The sequence below is a fragment of the Eumetopias jubatus genome, unplaced genomic scaffold (assembly GCF_037043125.1).
Source record: "Eumetopias jubatus isolate StellerSeaLion01/CBP00866 unplaced genomic scaffold, mEumJub1_p1.0 scaffold_3, whole genome shotgun sequence".
Classification (NCBI taxonomy): Eukaryota; Metazoa; Chordata; class Mammalia; order Carnivora; family Otariidae; genus Eumetopias; species Eumetopias jubatus.
This window is the reverse complement of record NW_028274809.1, coordinates 72,215,162-72,239,900: the sequence shown is the minus strand read 5'-3', so window position 1 is coordinate 72,239,900 and position 24,739 is coordinate 72,215,162. Positions and strand designations below refer to the sequence as shown.

Below are 24,739 nucleotides of genomic sequence, written 5' to 3'. Positions count from 1 at the left end.
CTGCGCTGCCTCAAACCCAGGACTAACCCTAGTCTTCAATTACCACAGCAGGTTTAATCTGGGCTGGGGGTCCTTCACCTACTCCATGATCCGCAGCCAAGCAGCCAGGACAGAGCTGAGCGGCCATGGAGAAGAGCTCTCGCATCACTGCAAAGAGCCCACAAAATCATTTCAACCCAAGTGAAATGGATATGGTGAAGAAGCATGAGTTATGACTTATGATGTAATCAAAATATGCTTTACTTTTTGTCTTCCACTGTCTTTTTAAAAATTTGCTCAGGGAAGGGGTGCTCCTGTCCTTGCTTCTGTGAGTGTGTCTCAGTGGGGACACTGTCAGCATTTCAAGGAGGACAATTTTCAGGATTTTTAGCATCTCAGGCTCTAACCCTCTAAATGCCAGTAGCACCCTCTTCCCTAATCATTGTGACAATCAAAACACACTCCCACATACACCCTAGTGATCCTTCAGGAGGTGGCCCTGCCCAAAACTCAGGCCGGTGGCTTACTGATTCACTCTCAGGTCTTCAGGGACTAATTTTTTTGTGGTCCCTTTAGGTCACACATACCGTTTCTATTCAGTGATTAGGATGCCTGATCAATGTAAAAACCAAAACTCTGATGGACTTAGGGCTGCTCACAGGGAAAGTCTCCAGTAGGGGACGGGATTGTGGTCAACTTCCCCCTTATTATACTCCGGGCCCCCGTTTGCTAATGTGAGTGGGAAAGTTTCCAGGTCTCTTGATGAAGGCTTAATCACAACTGACTTTTCCTTTTGGGGGGCTTTTGTGGGTTTTTCAAAGATTCCCATCCAGGAATCGCTTGAACAACTCTCAGGAAGTATGGAATGCATTCTATTCTCAAGGCAACCCCCCCCTCCCCGCCCGTCCCTGCCCTGGTAGGAGTCTCCGGGGCTCACCTCCTTCTGGGGTACCGGGGCAAGAGTCTCCAAACTGCTTCTTCATTCTATTTATGGTTATGGGGCCTCCCTTGGAGTGTCACATCTATGGCATTTTAGTATCTAGTTGAAATTTCCATTTCAACATTTTATTGTGATCAGGAATTAAGAGGATAATTTCAAAACAAATAACTTAGAGCCAATTCCTCAATGCCTGAGAGCCTCCTGGTCTCTGAGATTCTACAACATGATTAAGTACATACAATTTATTTTCATAACCCAGTACCTTGTCAAGCTGTATTTTGAAGATAGTACTCGAAATGTCCTTTTGTCTGGAAGGATGTTTGGGCATTTTTCCCCCTCCCATTAAAATGCTGTTCTTTTTTCTACTAACTCTTAAAACTCATAACACTGATAGTTTCTATTTTAGTCCCTTCAAAATGGAGGTTTGGGGACTTACAGATAACTTCTCATGCATGTTCTGCTTTGACTTTAAGGAATATCTTGAAGCCAAAGGAGTGACTGACTCAAATACAATGAAAACATAATGACCTATTTCACAAAAACTACCACATGTGGCCCTTCACAGCTTACAAAGCATCTGCACGTAGATTTTCTCCTTTGATCCTTATGAGGCAAGTCCTATTTTATAGGTGAAGTAAGTGAAGCCCAGACAGAAAAGGAAGGAGAACTAACATTTAATAAGTGCTATTATATGCTGGATGGCTTTTTATATATTCGTCACCTCATTTAATGTCCATAATAAATATAGAAGACAGATATTATTATCATCCCAAGACACTGAGGCTCAGGAAGATTAAGTAATTTACCCAAACTCACACAGCCAAGAAGGATGCCTTTTTGCTGAACAGTACATCTAGTCTCCTCTCTTGAACTCGAACTTGTTCAGTTACCCAGAAAATGCTTTGACATTTAATGGATGCTAGGGAAAAAGGTTTAGGGGTGTTTTTGTCTGGTTTATGTGATTGAACTTCAAGGCCAGCAGAAAGTCAGATAGCCAAAAAGAGTAGCCTTTTATGGTTCCCAATTTGGGCATGTAAGAGTGAGCAAAAAGGAACATAAATTTGAGGAAATAGCAGGACCGGGCATTGCGCGTCTTTGTAAAGCCATTACTTTGAGACCAATCAAGCCACGATGAACACCGAATCATTTCAGGGGAGAGCAGCCCAATCCCGTCTGTACATCACTCCTGAGGAGCCCAGGGCACAACACTTAGGAGACGGGCGGTGGAGGGTTAAAATCTGGAGCCCTCCCACAACATGTCCAGGACCTCCTTTGTCCTTTGTCAACTGCACCTTGAACAGCTTCTTGAGGGCGGGGCCCCTTCCTTGCAGGCCTCCCACCACGCAGAGCCTCCACCCTTGATTTTACTCTTTCCTATCATTGTAGGAAAGCCCTTCTGCTCCCTTTGTTGCAGTTTTTTGCTGCCCGGAGGACACAGGCCTTCCCAAGCCCCTTGTCCCCTGAGGATTTACGGCTCTTGGCAATTCCTCTAGCTCGCCCACCACTCGCATTGCTCGGGATTCCTTGTTGTCTATGTACCCTCAAGGATTACTGTGACCCAGCCTCTTGAAATCGTTGAGCTGTAGCAAAGAGCTGTGTCATGCAAGTTCAGATAATGATGTTTTATGGGATGCAGGCGATTCTTCAGATGACAAAGAACGTAAATATTTAACAGTGGTGATGGGGCTCTCCACACAATACCACCCAAAGTGAGAGAGACTGACCAGCAAGGTTTGGGGGACCCATCTAAGAGGTGGTTGCTAGATGTAAATAATATGTGTAAATAATGAAGGAGAATTAAAAAAGCGACAAGGAAAGCCTCAAACCTGAGCGACTCCCCAGAAAGAAACCTCTCTTCTATATACCCTGTAACCTCACTTCAAAGCAGTTTTATGGTGCCAATAATTATGATCAGTATGGCCACAATGAACTTCTTGTCTGCTGAATAACTGATGGAGTAAAGCATTCTGGGATCATGGTAAGAACTCATCCTCAGAGATTGCTTACCATCTAAGTGGAGAAAGCAGCAATTGTGAGTCTGCACTGTCTAGGGATGGGGTTTACGCTGCCTGGGGGAGGCTCTTTCAGCTTGTCAGGAAAAAAGGGCTCAGGTGCGCTGCCTTCAATGACGGGAGCTTATGATGAACACAAAAGGGTAAAAACCCAAAGGCTGATATGTAGCTAAAACCTCAGGCTCTGGAATTGGGCTGACTGATTCAAATATTGACTCTCCCATCCCTAAACTGCGTGGAAATTACTTACCCTCATTCAGTCTTCATTTTTTTTCACCTGTAAAATGGGAAGATTATTATCTAACTTAGAAAAATTTTGAGACTTAGTGAAACAATGCTAGTAAAGCATTTAAGACAGTGGCTGGTACTCAAAACAATGTTACTTCTTTCATCAAAAAATGCAAGACAATTAATAGGTAAGCCACAGACAGGAAAAAATACATACAGAATAATTTATCTGAAGAAGTGTTCATATCCAGAATATATAAAGAACTATAAATCAACAAGGAAGAGATGAGCAACCCATATTCTTTAAAATGGGCAAAAAACTTGGACAGATACTTCACAAAAGAAGGTGGATATCAGCACATGAAAATGTGCTCAACCTCACTGATCCTCAGAGAAATGCATATTTTCTTAAGTTTTATTTATTTCAGTAATCTCTACACCCAACATGGGGCTCAAACTCATGACCCCAAGATCAAGAGTCGCACGCTCTACCAACTGAGCCAGCCAGGTGCCCTGAGAAATGCATACTAAAGCCACAATGAGATGCCGTTTTACATCCAATAGAGGAGCTAAAATCAAAAAGACTGACGACACGAAATGTTGGCAATGATGCAGAGCAATCAGCACTCTTGTAGGTGGCTAGGAGGGGTGCAAAATCATACAATCATTTTGGAAAACAGTCTGGCAGTTTTTCATAAATGTAAGCATGCATCAACCCTACGACCCCAAAATTACACTTCTTGGTACTTATCCAATAAAATTAAAACATATATCCCCAAAAAGACTTGAACATGAATGTTTGTAGCAGCCTTAAACTTAATAGCCTCAAACTGGAAATAATCCAAATGCCCATCAACAGAAAAGATAAATTATAGCATATCCCTCTGATGGAATACTACTTAGTCATTAGAAAAACCAACTCTTGATATTTGCAGCAATATGGAATACTCTTCATGCCCTTATGTTAAGCAAAAGAAGTGAGACATAGAAAGGACGTTGTATGTGAAGCACAAGAATAGGAACATCAATCTATTGAACTTCTGGTATAAAATGGATTGACTGTACAAGAGCACATCCTGGGGTGATGAAAATGTTCTATCATGTTTTGGTTGGTGGTGACATGCGTATATACAATTTCCAAGGTTCGTAGAACTAAACATTTAAGATCTGTGCACATTATCGTGTTCAATTGTATATCAGCAAAAAGTAAAATAAAAGAATATTACTATCATGTTATTGTTACAACAGAACATCTCAGCAGCCACACCACAGGCCTGGTGGAGACCGGGGACATGATTTGTAGCTACCCAGGATACACCAGCAACTCTGTGACTCCGGCGGTCCCATCGGCACGGGGCAGCTGGGGTTCCCTCGGACCTCGGCACTCATGACTCAGAGTCTCTCTCAACAATCCGATCATTCCTACTGCGGCTTTCTTTACTTCTCTTGGTTTCTACTGTAATTTTTCCTACTTTTCTCTCTCGCCCCCAGAGGGAATAAGATTGGGTGAGTTAGCATTCTATTTGGACATTTTTTCTGGTCTAATTTCTCATCTTCAGCTACTTCAGAAACCTCTGCTCTCCTGACTTAGGACATATAGAGTCGCCTTGGTCAGAACTCTATTTCTGGTTCAATCTGTATGGCCGGGTTGATAGGGTCTCATGACATACTTCGAGGTAACCTGGGCACAAGGCAGGAACTCCAGGGGCTGTGGATGGTTGAGCACTTGGAGGTCCCTGAGCCACATGTTGGAATGACCATGTTCTACCACAGGGAAGCAGTCCCCCTGGGCTCCCCAGGTCATAGGAGAAAGGCTGTAGTTTGGGAGCACAGATCATAGCAGCTGGAGGTTCTGCAGGCCTGTGTTTTACACCTACAAGGTCATCTTCCTGGTAAGGTCACAACGTTACCACATCAATATAGTTAAATATATACTTAGTGTCAACTGTTAATCCCAGAAAAGCCTATGGATATTCATTACCTTGTAGGGCAGAATATTTTCAGGTTTTCAGGACCTGGGTGGAATGATTTTTTTTTTAGGCAGGACTTGCAAGGTGAGGAGCCGGTTGGAATTAAGCAGAGTTTATGACTCGATGGCTTTGCATACATGGGCTCAGTAAGGCAACGGTCTTGAGGAGCATTTGGCTGCACAAGCTGTTATTCTTGATCAGGAAGCTGTTTAGTGGCTCCTCCTCTTATCTTCCAGGGGTAAGAATATCCTGGAGCAGGCAGCTAACTTATTTTTTTTTTTTTTGCTTTACCCCAGCATCGGTTAACACAAGAACAGAGAATTCTGTTTTGCAGTTCTCATTAATTTACTTATAATTTTTTTTAAACTTTGTTTTATTATATTATGTTAATCACCACACATTACATCATTAGTTTTTGATGTAGTGTTCCGTGATTCATTGTTTGGGTATAACACCCAGTACTCCATTCAATACAAAGGCAGTTCCTCGTGTACTCTAATCTCCTGCCTTCCAATCCATCAATCACAAAACAAGGTTACAGCAGCTGGAGACCTTGGGCAAACAGAGCAGGCTGTGATAGGGTGGCTGTTGTTTCTTAAATCCTTCCGAGACAGATACTTTTCATATTGCATCCATTGTTTTCATCTTATTAAGTGTATGATCCAAGGCACTCCTCCATTTCCTCATTTACAAAATAGGGAGAACAAACGTGTCTACTTCGTGGAATTGTTGTGAGGTTTAAATGAGTTACATACATGCAAAGAACTTGAAAACGATTTTTAGTATTGTTTCCTCTTTTCTCCAAGCTGGAGAATCTGTTATGCCATGAGCATATCTATGGCACCTGCCCCAGGTCTTCTGCCTGCTTACCACTCCCCCTCAGTAACCAGGGGCACCTGGATGGCCACAGCTATTAAAAATATTGAGAACTTCCAGGGGCCTTGGGTGGCTGAGTCGGTTAACCGTCCTACTCTTGATTTTGGCTCAGGTTACAATCTCAGGGTCGCGGGATTGAGCCAGGCGTTGGGCTTCACGCTCGCAGGGAGTCTGCTTGAGATTCTCTCTTTCCCTCTCCCTCTGCCCCTCTTTGCAGGTGCATACTCACTCTCTCTAAAATACATTTTTAAGGGGCGCCTGGGTGGCTCAGTCGTTAAGCGTCTGCCTTCAGCTCAGGTCATGATCCCAGGGTCCTGGGATCGAGCCCCGCATTGGGCTCCCTGCTAAGCGGGAAGCCTGCTTCTCCCTCTCCCGCTCCTCCTGCTTGTGTTCCCTCTCTCGCTGTGTCTCTCTCTGTCAAATAAATAAAATCTTTAAAAAATAAATAAAATAAAATACATTTTTAAGAAATAATTAAGGGGCACCTGGGTGGCTCCTCGGTTAAGCAGCTGCCCTCAGCTCAGGTCATGATCCCAGAGTCCTGGGATCGAGCCCCGCATCGGGCTCCCTGCTCCACGGGAAGCCTGCTTCTCCCTCTCCTGCTCCCCCTGCTTGTGTTCCCTCTCTCGCTGTGTCTCTCTATTAAAAAATAAATGAAATCTTTAAAAAAAAAAAAGAAAAAGAAAACAAAGTTGCTACAAGCCGCCCTGGGGCTATATTCAGGTATACACAGTTAAAAGAATCTCAGTAGGTTAATCACTTGAGTTTGATTCCATTTAAGAATCATTTAACTGAAAACAGCATTATACTGAGCTGGGGGTTACCAAACAAGGAACTCTTCTTTTTTTTTTTTAATTTTATTTATTCATTTCAGACACAGAGATACCGAGAGAGAGCATGAGCAGGGGGAGAGGCAGAGGGAGAGGGAGAAACGGGCTCCACGCTGATCCAGGAGCCTGATGTGGGGCTCGATCCAAGGACTCTGGGATCATGACCTGAGCCAAAGGCAGACGCTTAACCATCTGAGCCACCCAGGTGCCCCAACAAAGAACGCTTCTCAAATCCTCAGCTAAAAGGTGTCCTCAGCTGGGAAGGCTATGGGAGCCCAACAGCTGAGGGTCCAGCAGGTCCTCTCATCCTCTGGAGCTCAGCCAAATCCGAGGGAACGGGCCCCTGCCTAGTCCTGCAGAAATTGGCAGCAACCTCAGGGCTGACTCTAACATGGATTCTCCCGGTATCCAGCTGCTGTCAAATTAAAGCTTCTCCCTTCCCACTAGCCATCTTCCCGGCTTTGAACCCGGATGCCCGGTTTCTCCTGAATTTCTTGGAATCCAAGGCAGCTTGTTTCCCCAGAAGGGATAAAGAGACATTCCTTCTCTATCTACTTATGCTAGAGATGTGCACTGCATGTGAAGCCATAAACATCATCTCACACATCCAGACCCTCCCTCAAGGTGGGAGTTGGGCTCCAGAGTGGGAGGAGGCACAGCCTGCATATGAGGGAAGAGATGGCTGCAGTGGGGTGGAGGCTGAGCCGCTCTCCACTGCCCGGCCCGCCCTGCCTGGCAAGTTCATGGACATAGCACAGCCTGGGTATTGCAAGAGCCGCCTCCCTAGCCTCCCCAGCTCTGCTGTCTCCTACTGCCATGCGTCCTCTACTGAAGGCAGTGTTCTCTTCTTCAACAAGGAATCCTGTCACATTCTCTTCAACAGCCTTTGTTGACTTCGTGGGCTACAGGATAAAATGCCTGGGGCGCCTGGGTGGCTCATGGTTAAGCGTCTGCCTTCAGCTCAGGTCATGATCCCAGAGTCCCGGAATTGAACCCCGCATCGGGCTCCTGGCTCAGCGGGGAGTCTACTTCTCCCTCTCCCTCTGCCTCTCCCCTTGCTCATGCTCTCTCTCTGTATCTTTCTGTCTCAAATGAATAAATAAAATCTTTAAAATAAGATAAAATGCCAGCTCCTTAGCTTGGCCTGGGTCACCTCCCATGTTCTGCTAATCACAAAATGCTCCTGTCACATGACCCTTCAGTCGTTCCCAAAGTGATTATCCATGTCGCCACGCTCTCCACGGTTGTGAAGTGGGGCAACCCTGTCTCTGGAATTTTCTACCTGCTCTTCTCTGATGCTCTCTACCCCTTTGAGAGCCGTCTCCTCCTCCAGATGCCCAGAGGGAGAGCAAAGCCAAATACCACAATTAGTGTGCAAACCTGGGTGAGTCCTCTAACATTCAAGACTGCATCTGCGAAGTGAGAGATTTGAACCAGGTGATGTGTAAGGTTATTTGTTGTTCTAACAATCTGTAAGTCATAAAGCAAGTAACTGGAATTTTAGGCATTCCCAAATGATAGCAAAATTATTTCTGTGCGGAGGGCCTTTTCAGTGTTTCCAGGTAATGTCACTTTATCTGCGAGTAAGGCCAACCCTTGTGATCGCTTCTTCCTTTCGTGGCTCATCACCTCCCACCACTTCTGACTCAGAGCTGCCTCCTGATTTGCCAGCTGGACACTTGGGAAACTTATTTACTTTGATGCAACAGCGTTTTCAACTGCCACAACTTGAATAGTCCAAACTCTTCCTACCAAACATTTCTGTGTTTCTCATCTCCTGAGGGTGACAAAAGCCACCACTCACACCCTGGACCATTCTCAGAGGTGGAGAGTTCTGGGCCCCTGCATTTTGAGAAGCTGTCTGTCAGGGACTCTAACTGGTGCAGGCAGCACATTGCACAACTCTAGGGGGCACCCTTCACACTGAGATCACCGTAGAATTGTACATGCATTAGAATAATTTCCTGGCAGGTGGCAGCAAGTTGTCAGCAAGTTGAAAGGAAAAGCTTTCTTTTCTTACTCGTACAAAGGAACTTTGAGGGTTGGCTGCTGTGGTGCCCTCCCCCTTTTTTTAAAAAAAGAAGCTTTGCTAAAATAAGTTTATGCAAATCTTGGCGGCTTATCCAGGTTCCCATGTAACAAATTAATACATTTTAATTGCAATAAAATATATATAACAAATTTTCCATCTTTACTGTTTCTAAGTGTGTAAGTCAATAATGTCAAATACATTCACATTGTTGTGCAAGCAATCTTCAGAACTCTTTTCTTCTTGCAAAACTGAAATTCAATACCCATCAAACAACAATCCTCATGTCTCCCTCCCCCAGCCTCTGGCAATCACCCTTCTACTTCCTGTCCCTTAAGAATCGGACTACTCTAGGTACCTCATATAACTGGAATCATATAGTATTTGTCTTTCTGTGACTTATTTCACTTACTGTCATGTCCTCAGGGTTCATCCACGTTGCAGCATGTGACAGAACTTCTTCCTTTTTAAGGCTGAATCATATTCCATTGTATTGTGTACCACATTTTGTTCCACTTTCGTCTGTTCACAGACTGGGTTGTTTTTACTTTTTGGCTATTGTGAATAATGCTGGTATGAACATGGTGTATGAATTAATGTTTTATTTGTTTTTTTAATTTCATTTTATTTAAATTCAATTAACATATAGTGTATTATTAGTTTCAGAGGTAGAGTTCAGTGATTTATCAGTTGCATATAACCCCCAGTGCTCATCACATCACGTGTCCTCCTTAATGCCCATCACCCAGTTACCCCATCCCCCCACCCCCTCCCCTCCAGCAACCCTCAGTTTGTTTGCTATGATTAAGAGTCTCTTATGGTTTGTCTCCCTCTTTGATTTTGTCCTTCCCTTCCTTCCCCTATGATCTCGTTTTGCTTCTTAAATTCCACATATCAGTGAGATCATATGATAATTGGCATTCTCTGACTTATTTCGCTTAGCATAATACCTTCTAGTTCCATTCACGTCATTGTAAATGGCAAGATTTTATTGTTTTTAATGACTGAGTAATACTCCATTGTGGGTGTGCGTGTGTGCGTGTGTGCGTGTGTGTGTGTGTGTGTGTGTGTGTGTGTGTGTATATATACCATATCTTTTTTTATCCATTTGTCAGTTGATGGACATCTTGGCTCTTTCCACAGTTTGGCTATTGTGGACATTGCCGCTATAAACATTGGGGTGCAGGTGCCCCTTTGGGTCACTACATTTCTATCTTTTGGGTAAATACCTAGTAGTGCAATTGCTGGGTTGTAGGGTAGCTCTATTTTCAACTTTTTGAGGACCCTCCATACTGTTTTCCAGAGTAACTGCACCAGCTTGCATTCCCACTAGCAGTGTAAGAGGGTTCCCCTTTCTCCATGTCCAATTTAATGTTTTAAACACACCAAAAAAAGTTGCATAATGAGTAACTCCTTTGGGCCTTTTGGAGTACCTCTGGGATTACTTGTATAAACTATTTCCGTTCAGGACCCTACTGCTCCCATGCCACATTGCTATAGGCTCTTTTTTATAATCCCTCTAGCAGACCTCCCTTGCATAACTGGCAACCAGAATAGATCTTTTTTAATACCCCTCCCCTAAACAACCAAATTTCAGATATAATCATGAAATGAAAGGAGTAATAATGATAGCCAGAAAAGAAATGCAAAGAGGGGCACCTGGGTGGCTCAGTCGTTAAGCATCTGCCTTCGGCTCACTCAGGTCATGATCCCAGGGTCCTGGGATCGAGCCCCGCATTGGGCTCCCTGCTTCGCGGGAAGCCTGCTTCTCCCTCTCCCACTCCCCCTGCTTGTGCTCCCTCTGTCTCTGTCCAATAAATAAAATAAAATCTTTAAAAAAAAGTGCAAACAGTATGAACTTTATTTTATTGAACTTCTTTATTGCATTTATTGCACACATTGAGAACTGACACTGTCTGCGATCACACAATTTACTGTCTGCAGTAGAATGATTTTCCTTTTCCAGAAAATTCTTGATGAGGAAGATAAAGTTGAATTTCCTGAGAAATCGATTAATCCAAACAATAGTCTACCAATTTGCCCTTAGTGGGGTGTCTTAGTTCAGGCTGCTATAACAAAATACTATATACTGTGTGGTCTGAACAACAGACATTTATTACTCAGTTCTGGAGGCTGGCAAAGTTCAAGATACCGGTGCCACCAGGTTCTTGGTGAGGGCCCTCTTTCTGGTGTGTAGACAGCTGCTTCTCACAGGACCTTTCCCTCAGGACACATGTGTGGAGAAAGGGAACTCTGGTGTCTCAAACTCTTCTCATAAAGACACTAATCCCATTTTGGGGGCCCTACACTCATGACCTCACTTAAACCGAATTACCTCCCCAAACCCCACCTCCAAATACCATCACCCTGGGGATTAGGACTCTAACATGAATTTGGGGGAAACACAAACATTCAATCCAAAACTTTGGGTAAATTTCTCCTTCTCAAAGCCGTAGTTAATTCAACTGTCCTTAACAAATGATTGTTTACTTTTTAAAGGCTCACTTCAGAATCCTAACTTAACTGTCTTAACCAGTACTTAACCATTATATCATAAACCTTGTCCAATTCCCATCAGGCCTGACATGGAAAGACCCACCTTAAATCAGACCGCAGAAACCTCGCAAGTAATCCCTCCTCTGGGGCGCCTGGGTGGCTCAGTCGTTAAGCGTCTGCCTTCGGCTCGGGTCATGGTCTCCGGTCCGGGGATCGAGCCCCGCATCTGGCTCGCCGCTTGGAGGGAAGCCTGCTTCTCCCCCCCCCCACTCCCCCTGCTTGTGTTCCCTCTCTCGCTGTGTCTCTCTGTCAAATAAACAAAATCTTAAAAAAAAAAAAGTAATCCCTCCTCTGATCTCCCTCTTCAGAGACACTACTAAGACTTGGTCAAAGTAGTTACCTCCACAGGGCATCAGCAGTCGTCAGTATAATCATCAGTAAAAACATTTTAATACAAAAAATCAAAATAAATACTACAGGACACAAATGGGAATGTGTAATGCTTTAAAAACACATTACTTTTGGGGCGCCTGGTGGTACAGTCAGTTAAGCGTCCGACTTTTGGTTTTGGCTTAGGTCATGATCTCACAGTCGTGAGGTCGAACCCTGTGTTGGGCTCCACACTCAGCAGAGAGTCTACTTAAGTTTCTCTCTCTGCCCCTCCCCACCGTGTACACATGCTCTCTCTAAAATAAATAAATAAATAAATCTTAAAAAAAATAATAAAATAAAAAATACAAAAATACGTTACTTTTTAAAAACACTTTTTTTACTTTTTAAAATAAAAATACTTTAATTTTTTTAATTTTAAAAACTAAAATATAGGGGCACCTGGGTGGCTCAGTTGGTTAAGCGACTGCCTTCGGCTCAGGTCATGATCCTGGAGTCCCGGGATCGAGTCCCACATCGGGCTCCCTGCTCAGCGGGGAGTCTGCTTCTCCCTCTGACCCTCCCCCCCTCATGCTCTCTCTCTCTCTATCTCATTCTCTCTCTCAAATAAATAAAATCTTTAAAAAAAACAAAAAAACTAAAATATATAACTTGTTTACTCTAGGCCCAGTGTGGGGCTTGAACTCACAACCCCAAGATCTAGAGTTGCATGCTCTGCTAACTGAGCCAGCCAGGCACCCCTAAAATATATAATTTTTTTAAAGGGGGCAAAAACTTATACCTACATTTGGTCTATTGCAGTAATGAGTTAGTACCACAGTTTCTATTTTCAAGCTTTTACTTTTTCAAATTTGCCAATGATTGTCAAAACCAACCTTCACATGCTTAATAGACAGCATAGCTCTCTCCACTCATATTAAACAAAGGCACTTTGAATTATTTTAATTTTTAAAATATTTAAAATAAAGCAATAAATACACAAATAGTTAAGAAAAAAACTTAACCATAGGTTGAGATTGGCAGGTTCATAATAATCCCATTTAATAAATCCCAGAGATTGTAATACTATCCACATCTTTGTTTCTTCTGGATGAATTATGGCAGTTTTCAAGTCTCTGCAGTCAAAAAAATCCCCAAAAACATCCTCACAAAAAAATTTATCATAAATTTCTAAAGTATTTTGTTAAAATTTCCCAAATTTTTCTTTTACATGAGTCAGAGAAAGTGGTTGATAGTTAACATTGATTGTATTTGATCCTTTACTTTAGAAGGAGAGTCTAGTTCATGGTGAAAATGATTGAAGCGGGCGCCTGGGTGGCTCAGATGGTTAAGCGTCTGCCTTCGGCTCAGGTCGTGATCCCAGGGTCCTGGGATCGAGTCCCGCATCGGGCTCCCTGCTCCTTGGGAGCCTGCTTCTCCCTCTGCCTCTCCCTCTCTCTCTCTCTCTGTCTGTCTCTCATGAATAAATAAATAAAATCTTAAAAAAAAAAAAAGAAAATGATTGAAGCATGCAAATATTGTCCTTTTGATTTCTTCTGTCAATGTGCAAGACCAATATCTTTTGTTGACAAGACATTCTTGTCATTCTTCTTTGAAATATCCATTTCCTTATGCTTTGTTTTTGCAGAGCTGGTGGTGTTCACCACAGTTTCTCTGTGCCAGTCTTAAATGAACAATTTATTTATTTATTTATTTATTTATTATTTATTTGAGAGAGAGAGAGAATGAGAGATAGAGAGCACGAGAGGGAAGAGGGTCAGAGGGAGAAGCAGACTCCCTGCCGAGCAGGGAGTCTGATGCTGGACTCGATCCCGGGACTCCAGGATCATGACCTGAGCCGAAGGCAGTCGCTTAACCAACTGAGCCACCCAGGCGCCCTTAAATGAACAATTTAAAACTTGTCATTTTGGGGCACCTGGGTGGCTCAGTTGGTTGGGCATCTACCTTCAGCTCAGGTCATGATCCAGGAGTCCTGAGATCTAGCCCAGCGTTGGGCTCTCTGCTCTGTGGGGAGTCTGCTTCTCCCTCTGCCCCTCCCCCACTTGTGTTTTCTCTCTCTCTCTCTCTCTCTCAAATAAATAAATAAAATCTTTAAAAAATAAATAAAGCTTATCATTTCCCTGTACATTGTTCTAGGTTGATTCTGATGGTTTGCCAATATGTTTGCATGGTCACATGTGGACAGAATTAAAGTTGCTCTAGTTCTGTTTCTTGGTCTTTACAATCACTGGGTTATCATTGATTAGTTCAGATCTACAGTTTAGACTCAGGAGTATATGATCAACTGTGCCCAAATTGAGGTCTAAATGATTCCAACTGATCATGAACTTGCTCCTAAAACAAATGCTTATAGCTGAGTCTGCACATGTCCTAGGCCAACTGATAACTAGAAGTTCTCCCAATGAATATCATGACAAAGAACACAGTGTTTATGAAAGGATGAGTACTAAAAGTGTGTTAATTGGAAATATATATATATATTTATATTTATAAAAACTAAATAGAAACCACAGTACTTGTTTAGAATTTAAACCAGAAAAAAGTTTCAGGGAGAATTATTTTATCACTGTCATTTTTTTTTTTTTTTTAGAATTGCATGCTGTTGGTGATAATAAAAAGCAGGCCACTTTTAGTTGGTTTTATTGTTTTTAAATTCCCTTTAGACAATGCACTCCATACTGCCTGCCTGAGGATTGTTCCTACCACCCTCCCAGCTCCAGGTCTCCAACTCCTCAAGTCAGCCAGGGATGCAGACTAGGGGGCAAGAGAGACTTAAGTAAGACTGCTATGTATCCTGTAGTAGGACTTCTTCCTGGTAAACAGAAAATCAATTTTCTTTAGGTCTGTGCCTCTCAGGGAAGGGGACCCTATGCTCAATTCAGGAGAACATACCGATTAAGATTTTGTGTTCATTCAATTCCCCTTGTCTGTGATTGGTTTCGGTATGGGTATTTGTTGAAGTTCCAGCCAAAGAGCCTTGAAGGAAAGTCTGTTGTGAGGGCTTTCAAATCCATCAATGCACCCCAGCATAGTCCAGAGCTAAGACTTACAAATAAATCTCACACACACACACACACGTGCGCGCGCCTATGTATTTGTGCATCTATGTAGATATACATGTATGTGTGTATATGTGTATATATACATATACATACACATTGAAAACAAGATAATACATACATGTCATCTTGTTTTCAATCTATATGTATACTATTGAGATGAATAAAAATGCATTCGCATAAAAGAGATACTAAAGTCATAGTAGCTCCTTGACTTTATATATTTTTCTCAGTCAAAAGATACTAAAAGTACAAGTCAGGGCGCCTGGGTGGCTCAGTCGTTAGGCGTCTGCCTTCGGCTCGGGTCTTGGTCCCGGGGTCCTGGGATCAAGCCCTGCATCGGGCTCCCTGCTCCGCGGGAAGCCTGCTTCTCCCTCTCCCACTCCCCCTGCTTGTGTTCCTTCTCTCGCTGTGTCTCTCTCTGTCAAATAAATGAATAAAATCTTTAAAAAAATAAAAATAAATAAAAAATAAAAGTACAAATACTATCAATACATGTTCATAACTTTGTGGTTAAAGGAGTCTTCTTAATGAACAATATTCTATTCCTTTGTCATCAAATGGGCGTAGCATCAGAATTTCCTGCTAACCACTAGAGGGCAGTATACACCAGCAAAAAGCCCAGTCATCCAGTCAGCAGCCGCCTAGTCCTGAGAATGACTGAGCGGTGGTACAGCCGCTTCATCAGAATGGCCAACTTAGGCAAAACCATGCAGGTCCCATTTTTCTTTAACTCAGAGTGAAAATACCTTTACTAACTCTCATGAGAAATATGTATATTTTAACTGGTTCAACAACCTTAGACGTGTAGTGTTCAGAGTCTTGGGTCACAATGACGGTTTACATCTCACCTCCACCCTTAATAGCAGTGTGACCCTGGGAAAGTTTTTCTGTTTCTTTATCTGAAAAGTGATAGTAATAACAGTACACACATGCTCCCTAAGTGCTAGCTCTTATTAAAGCTTCAAGCACTGAGGCTCTGCAGTTACACTGCCTAGCTTCAAATACTGGTTCGACTAAGCTAAATAGCTTAGTAACTATGGACATACTTTTCTTAAACTTGCTGTTCTCGTCTGTAAAATGGGGCTAAAAATGCCAACCCGATCATGACTGCTTAAAGAGTAAATGTACATCAGCACCTAACACAGAGCCTGGAACATAGTAAAATGTAATATATGCTTATCGTTAACATTATTTTTAATATTCCTTTTATAATTACTAATGATATTATTATTATACTTGGAATGAAAAACTTGCCACAGGTATTTGTGCCATTTATTGTTTGCCTTAAGGCACATTTGAGAAATAGCAACCCGAAGTACGTTTTCTGATTCTCCCCAAAGCTAGACAGTCCCCTGCCCGCAGACAGCTCCCCACTATTCCACAGCTTTGTCTGTACCGGGAAACCAAATGGAAAGTCATGACTTTAAGTGGAGAATTTTATTTTTGTCCCATGGAATTAGTGCCCCTTTAAAACTTGCTTTCTTTTTGGAAGGAGATCTTTTATTTGGATCATTCAAAAACTTTTGGGTTTCTGCTGTAAGACTTGCACCAGGTGTCATCCCTTGTTTCTTTCTCGATAGACCTTTACAGATCCTAGTGAGTGCCTGCTTTCTCCCTCAGCGGGTGTCAGCCCAGCCTTCCTTGTCATGGAGCAAGGATGGTGGCTTTTGCAGCCCAGCTTATATCCCCTATCTCCATGGCGAAGCTTTCCTTTAAAAAAAAAAAAAAATCAGACTTAAAAATTATATAAAAACATCATCAGTCATTCTGAGAGTTTTATTATATCTGCCAGAAGATATAATAATTTGATGGTGTTGGACTGTTGCTTAGCATCGTAGTCTATTTTAGTAATAAAAAAATTATTTTTAATGTTGGCAACAAAAATGAATTGATTTCATGACCTGACCGATAGTGTTGGGGGATTTAGAATTTGCCAAAATGAACCAAGAGGGCCAAATTGCTTATAAACCCCACAGCTGCTAGCCAGCCTGGTCGATGCTCAGCCACGGATTGACTTCCCTGTCAGCTCTGCTCAGTCTCACCTCCGAACTTCCTATTCTACTGGACACCATTGTTGCTCGGATCAACCCCAGTATGGCCAGAGCTCCAGTGGTGGTATCACGGAAAGACGGAGAAAATGGCTGGGTCAGACCACCATAAGCCGTGGATCATTTCCAGAAGAGAGCTTCCCCATGGACCCAATGAATCTGTTTTTACCAAGAGTTCAAAAGTCTTATCCAAAAAGTCCAGAGCTTCTATGGTTGGACAGCTGGTGTTCCAGTGTGATCACGTCTGCCCTTTCAATGGAAGAACTGAAGCACTTTGTAAAACCTGAAAACAGTTTAAGACATTAAAAAGACACACCCCCTTCCAAAAAAAGGAATTTTCATGCACTGTAGAAACCATTCAGAGGCAAAACATCACATCCTAGTGAATATAATGGGGTCTTGCTTCCCCCTCTTATTTGAACACAACTCTCATTGACTTAAAAGTGACATTTCCAAACTGGCTGCAAGAATGATTTGTCCTCTAAACAAAGCAGGCTGCATTTGTTCTGGTAGAATGGCTTCTCTTCTTTGTCTCCGGATAATTTGATACAGCATTCATTCATTCAAGTGTGACTCTCATTTGAAAAATTTCTCAATGAGACCATTTAAAAAATATTTTTTAATCTGGAGCTTTCATGACTTCTCTAAGGCTTCTTTCAGCCTTGTCCTTGTCAGCTTAATAGAAATGGCAAAAATTGATCTTTTGAAATAAAATTGTTCCCAGTAAATTTCAACCTAAAAACAATCATTTTTCCCTAAAACTTTGTTTGGACTATGCATGGGCAGTTTGTGTCTACAATTTTAAGATGAGGGATTTTCTAATTGCTTCAAGGACTCCCCCCCCCCCCAGCCCCCCCAGATAAAATGACAAGCTTCCAGCCTGTGGACTTGGAAAGGAAGGGAAGTTACTTAAATTTAGTGTCTTCCATATGCCTGGGGCTATCTCAAGAATAACAAATCTCCAAGTGTTTAAAAACAGTGCTGTGGAAATTAGAGCTACAGGTAATATTATTTTCTCTTCTGGGAAATGCACCACATCCGGGGCCAGTCTCCACGCTTCCCACCTTCTCCAGTCTCAGGCACTTCCTGGCCTCTGAGGTCAGAATTCCCATAAATTTCAAGGCCTGCCATTTTCTCAGGGCAGAGGTGAGACCCAGGGAAGGAGAGACCCCACAATCACATCTTCATAAACTCAAACAAAGCAGACTTGCAGAGTTTACATTTTAAGCCTATGAATCTTCTTCGTGATGGTTCCCATGTCTCTTGAAATAAACAATGTGGGAAGGAAAATATTATGGTCTCTATTTGCAGCATTTTCTTCTGAAAATAACTTGGACAGGAGAGGTGAACCAGTGGCACATGCGCAGGCAAAGCTTTCCGACTTCACTGCACAGTCGTCTCTTCTTCATAAACAACCAGCACCCAGTTCAGAGGAAAGCCAAAATTAAAAGGTCTCTTTAATACTCAAGGTAAGATTCAAGTTAAATTTAGGGCTAAGGAGAAGGCCGTGTGGTTAGTGATTGTGTTTTGCCTTCAGCTTCTGTTTTTAGCATGTGAATAAGGTTTAAAAGAATAATGGGCATTTAAAGTTGGTGTGGTCCTTTAAGACATAAATAACTGAGACCATCAATGAGATTTTTAGGTATCAAAGAGGTTACTGCTATAGCTTAAATTTCCCCTTGAGTGAGAAGTGAATGATCAAATTCAGAAACACTTCATTTGATAAAGCTAAATGCTATCCTTCTTGCTAATGTCCTCCCGAGATTTTGCTCTTCACTTGAGCAAATTAACTGAGGGTGAACAATGATCAAAAGAAAAACTTATGAAGAGCAAACTCCATAAATCGCTAGTGAGACTGAAATACACATCAGAAAAAAATCTTTCTTTAGTCAGAGATCAGAAGCAAAAGACACAGATAGAAGCATGAGTTATCTGCTATAGAATAAACAGAACACAGACAACAGTCAGGTTTGGAGCAGGGTTAAGAATATCACTATCACAGAAGAACTTTGTGGGGCCGGGCACTTCCTCTTCCTACACCTTTCTTGGCAAGTAGAGTCTGAATTATGAGGAGCTGACAGTCTATAACCTCCCTATGCCCACCCCATTCCCCCCGCCCACACACACACACCAGTTTTCTTTTTCATAAATAGGGTTTACACAAGACCCTTGAGCTGAGTTGAAATGAACAGAGGAAACTTACATAGACATGAAGATAGCCATGCTTGAAGAAATAGTAGTCTGAAAATTACTTTTGGAATATAGCCTACAGATATAACTGCGTGCATACCAAAGAACCTGTGTAGAAGGTTATTCATTGTATGTAGTGCTATTTGTAAAGAAGTAGTTGGAAACAAACATCCATCAATTGAGGGCTAGCTAAATAAGCCTTCTTCCCACAGTAGAATCCCATGTAATTATAAACGCACACTATCTGAGAATGTTTTCCAGAGTATACTGATGCTGAATGGTCTACACAGTATGTTATTTCTGGTGTAAGAATGGAGAGGAGATAGGAATACATATTTGTATTTACATAAAGAAACTCTGGAATGAAACATAAATTAATGAGACTATTTTCTAAAGCTGCATAGTCAGAGGTTTAAAGGGGACAGAGTTGGGCACTTCCCCATGAATGACTTTTTTGAACATTTTTGGTTTTTTTTTGACTCTGTGAATGTATTATCTATTCGGGATTTTTTATTTAAAATAATAATAATACAACTAAATAACAAAACAACCCAATTTTCTTTTTTAGATAAGCGACAAATTTGGACACTTCACCAAAGAAAATATATGGGTAGCAACTAAGCACATGAAAAGATGCTCAACATCATTAGTCATTAAGGAAATGCAGATTAGGGGCGCCTGGGTGGCTCAGTCGGTTAAGCAGCTGCCTTCGGCTCAGATCATGATCCTGGGGTCCTGGGATCGAGCCCCACGTCAGGCTCCCTGCTCAGCAGAGAGCCTGCTTCTCCCTCTCTGCCTGCCTCTCTGCTTACTTGTGCTCTCTCTCTCTCTCTCTGTCAAATAAATAAAATAAAATCTTTAAAAAAAACTTAAAAAAAAGGAAATGCAGATTAAAACCAGAATGGCTCAAATGAACAAACCTGACAATTCCAAGTGCTGAGGAGGATGGGGAGACACTGTAATTCATACACTGCTGGTGGGAATGCAAAATGGTATGGCCACTTTGGAAAGCAGAGTATCAGTTTCTTGTAACATTTAACATGAATTTACCATACTGCCCAGAAATCCTACTCTTGGTATTTAACCAAGAGAAATGGATACATTAAGTCTCTCCACCCAAAAAATCCAACATACTTGAACACATATGTTTATAGTAGCTTTCATTATAGTCACCAAAACCTGGCAATAACCCAAATGTCTACCAACTGATGATGGATAACCAGTTATATTGCTGGAATACCAGTTAGCAATAAAAAGGAAAGACCTGACACATGCAGCTAATGAATGAATTTCAAATGCTTTCTGCTAAGTGAAAGAAACCAGACTCAAAAGGCTACATATAGTGTGATTCCATTTCTGTAAGTTTGTGGAAAAGGTACTAGTCTTAAGACAGAAAACAGACCAGTGGCCAGGGGCTGTAGGTTGAGAAAGATTTGATACAAAGAAGCTCAAGGGAATTTTGGGGGGCAGTGGAATTTTTCTATATTGTGGATGTGGTGTACATTTGTTAAATTTCATGAAATTTTATACCTTAAAGGGATGAATTTTACTGTTATGTAAAAGTATACCTCAACAAACCTGACTTTAAACATTTTTAATAGCAAATACGAGGGAGACATAGTCATACTTGTGCTTTGGAAAGGTCACTCTGGTTGCTATGTGGTGAAAACCCCAGAGTAAGCAAGAATAAAATTGCACATGTTACAGCAGTTCTGTGGGACATCTCCCCTGAGAGCCAGGACCAAGATGGTGGTGAAACTGGACAGAGGCAGGCCCGTTAGAAGCGTTGGGAAGATTTGCTAATGGACTGGCTGTGGGTCAGGAGGACCTAGAGTTATCAAAGGGGACTCCAAAGATTCTTTTATTTCCCACGTGTCTTTGTCCATTCGGGCTGCTTTAACAAAAATACCAATGACCGGATGGCTGAAGCAACAAATATTTATTTCTCACATTTCTGGAGGCTGGAAAGTCCAAAATCAAGGTGCTGGAAGATTTGATGTCTGGTGAGGACATAGATGGCCATCTCCTGACTGTGTCTTCACATGGCAGAAGGGGCCAGGGAGCTCCCTGGGGTCTCTTTTATAAGGGCACTAATCCCATTCATGAGGGCTCCACTCTCATGACCTAATGATCTCCCAAAGGCCCCACTTCCACATACCACCACACTGGGGTTAGGTTTCAACATATGAAGTAGAGAACATACACACATTCAGTCTGTAACACTATGCCCTATGAGGCGGGCATAGAGCAAAGATTATCACACAGTTCTATTCCCAATGCCACCATGATTTATTTGCAGAACCTCTGGTAGAGTCTCTAAAATGTATGCTAAGGACTGGAATAATAATATGAAAACTGAGAACATGAGACTGAGAATCCTTTAGTTGTTTGTCCTAGAAATTACAGAGAAAAGAACCAAGTCCAGGTCTTCTCAGCTAAGAAGGGCTACTATGGGGGTGCCTGGCTGGCTCAATGGGAAGAATTTGGACTCTTGATCTCAGGGTCATGGGTTTGAGCCCACATTGGGTATAGAGATTACTTAAAAAAGATAAGTAAACTTAAGAAAAAAGGGGGGGGCTACTGTTGAAAAACATGCTACCCCTCCAGGAGGGTGAAAACAAAAAGATGAAACTCTGTCACTTCTATTTTCTGGTCAACATAAAATGGCCTGATAAGAAAAGAAGAGAAAAAAAATTGGTGGAAATAGATTTTGTTTATTAATTAATAATAATTTATTTGTGGTTTTTTTTTTTTTTTTTATTGTGTAAAGTTCATTTCCTGGGCTTGCACATGTATTTGCTGTGGCTGACCGTGGGCTGACAAGTGATTGCCCATTAGCCTAGCTCGGATGTTCCTCGCACACCATTAACATGCTGACCCCAATTTGGATCTAACAATTCAGAGCAGGGAAGTTGCCTTTGGTCACCTCAGTTCAGAGTCATTTAGTCAAAATAGCTAAATCATATCTTAGAATGCCATGTGAAGTTCAACAGGAAATCCTTTCAGGTTTGTGCTCGTGAAACACTTTTGTGATAAGGGTGAAGACCATAAAGAACAGCAATAATAGAGACCAAACCTACTGTGTACAACCTCTTGTTTTATTTTACATATATATGTGTGTGTATATATATATATATATTTATACACATACTTACAGATATATTCTGATTGTAAAGATAACACACAAAGGCTATCAAACATTTTAGAAAACCTCCCCCAATGTCACTTACCAGATATTCACTGTTAGCTTTTTGTTATATATTCCTCCGGATTGTTTTCTGCACAACTACATTTATTTTAAGAGTATTACTTATACAAAGATAATTTAAAGAAATTCAAGCCAAGACTTTGACACTGGATATTAATACTTCTACACTGATTAGAGGGAGGAAATTAAATGAGAGGATATATCTAAATATCTCTAAAGGATATGTCTAAATAATTCATTAACTTTTAAAGTATTAATCTAGGGTTGTTTCCTTTGATGGTTATTAAGAGAACATGATAGAAAATTCATGTAAAAGAGTAAAATAAAATTACAGAATTATCTGATTCTATATAAAGAGTCTTAGCAACAATATTTTAAAGAGAGTTAATACATTTAATTCATTATGGTGACAGGGTTCAGAATATACTACTCCCAAATATGGCACTTTGGCATATAATATTCTAAGCTAAAGGAATCTGGGAAATGGCAGGTGCTATGATCTTCCCTTCTGCCCTGCATTAGGTCATAAAACCCTCATATGAGGGTGCCTAGGTGGGTTAGTCGGATAAGTGTCTGCCTTCAGCTCAGGTCATGATCCCAGGGTCCTAGGATGGAGCCCCATGTCGGGCTCCCTGCTCAGTGGGGAGTCTGTGTCTCCCTCTCCCTCTGCCCCTCCCCCCTGCTCGTGTTCACGCTCTCGCTCTCTCAAATAAATAATCTTAAAAAGAAACAAAAAAAGACCCTCATATGAGAAGCCCTATACCAAGAGAAAAGGAGCATCCTTTCCTTCAAAGATAGAGGAAGAGGCACCTAGGTGGCTCAGTCAAGTGTCTGACTCTTGATTTCAGCTCAGGTCATGATCTCAGGGCTGTGAGATTAAGGCCTGCACTGGGCTCTGCACTGGGCGTGGAGCCTGCTTAAGATTCTCTCCCTCTGGTTCTCCTGCCCCCACGCCAGTCTAAAAAAAAAAAAAAAAAAAAAAAGACAAAGGGACTCAGAGGAATCCAAACAGGTTTTGCTAAGTTTCCCCCAGTTTACTACACTCAACTTATACACTTTCGCCCTCCCATATTTTTCCAGACTTTCCACTCTTCCTCAAACTCAGAATAAAACCACTCAGGTTTAGCGATTTCTTGGGATCTTCATTTCCTTATGAAGACTCCTGCATTACATAAGATTAAGATTAAATAAATGTGTATGCTTTTCTCTTGCTAATCTGTGTTTTAGGGTTGAAGAAAAGGATTTTTTTTCCTACCCTACAATAGAAAATTTTTACTCTGATAGAAATGTTTTCTAAATAATACAATAAAGTATATACTCTAATGTATTTAACCTTTTGAATTAGGAAAATAGTGATTAATAACTAGTAGATAATTAGTATCAAGGTATCTTGTTTGTCTAGACTCAACCTATTCCAGAAAGCTTAAGAAAACCTTTAACACAAATATGTTTTGTATCACCTTGTACACAATTTCGTTTGGTTATAAAAATATTTTGGGTAACAAAAAGATACCCAGATGTGTTTTGGAAGATCAACTAATACCACCAAATTTGTAATAACAAACAGCAACAACAAAAAAACAGTAGTTGTCCCCAGAATTAGACTGCCCCAAAGGCAGAGGCAACATTTAATTCAACACCTGTTTCTCCTCTTATACTTTACTCCTTAGTTTTAATAATAACTTTATGCTGCTATATACTGATTAAACAATTTTAGACATTATGTACTCACTTTCCACTACGGAAATAAGGACTTAATATCCTTTTACCACTCCTACACACACACACACACACACACACACACACGCTCTTCTCCCCTCACCCCGTGTATTTTTTTTTAAAGATTTTATTTATTTATTTGAGAGAGAGAGAATGAGAGAGAGCATGAGAGGGAAGAGGGTCAGAGGGAGAAGCAGACTCCCTGCTGAGCAGGGAGCCCGATGCAGGACTCGATCCCGGGGCTCCAGGATCATGACCTGAGCCAAAGGTGGTCGCTTAACCAACTGAGCCACCCAGGCGCCCATCCCCATGTATTTTAATAATTTTGTCTTAAATGAATATTCAGTTTTTATAACAGAATAATGCAAATATTGATTACAAGTAAGCGATACTTTGTATACATTTCTTTTTTATATATATTTTTTATTTTTCCAGGAGCTAAATATTGCTTATTTAATCGTTTTGTTTTGTTTTTGTATGTGTGAATAGAGATTGTGCATGCGTGTGTGTATAATTTTTCTTATACTTCTCCAATTCTCTTCCCAGCAACATGGTCAAGCGCCTCAAGTTTTCTTGTAGGTTTTGTTTTTGGGGTTTTTTGCTTTTAATGGAGACATCTCTCTTAGATCCTTCCATCCTTCTGTTTCTATCAGGACTGGTTGATCTCTAGAACTGCTGAATTTTGTCAGCCTTGTATTTTCTTCATCATGACTCTAGAAATTCAATTTGCCTCTTTCCTTTGTTGGGATTCTTGTTTCCTTA

At 41.5% G+C, this 24,739-nt stretch overlaps 1 pseudogene; it reads left to right on the top strand.

Moving 5' to 3' along the window:
- LOC114216484 (tetraspanin-17-like) overlaps positions 1-24,739 on the top strand; it is a 55,857-nt pseudogene that overhangs the window by 3,800 nt on the left and 27,318 nt on the right.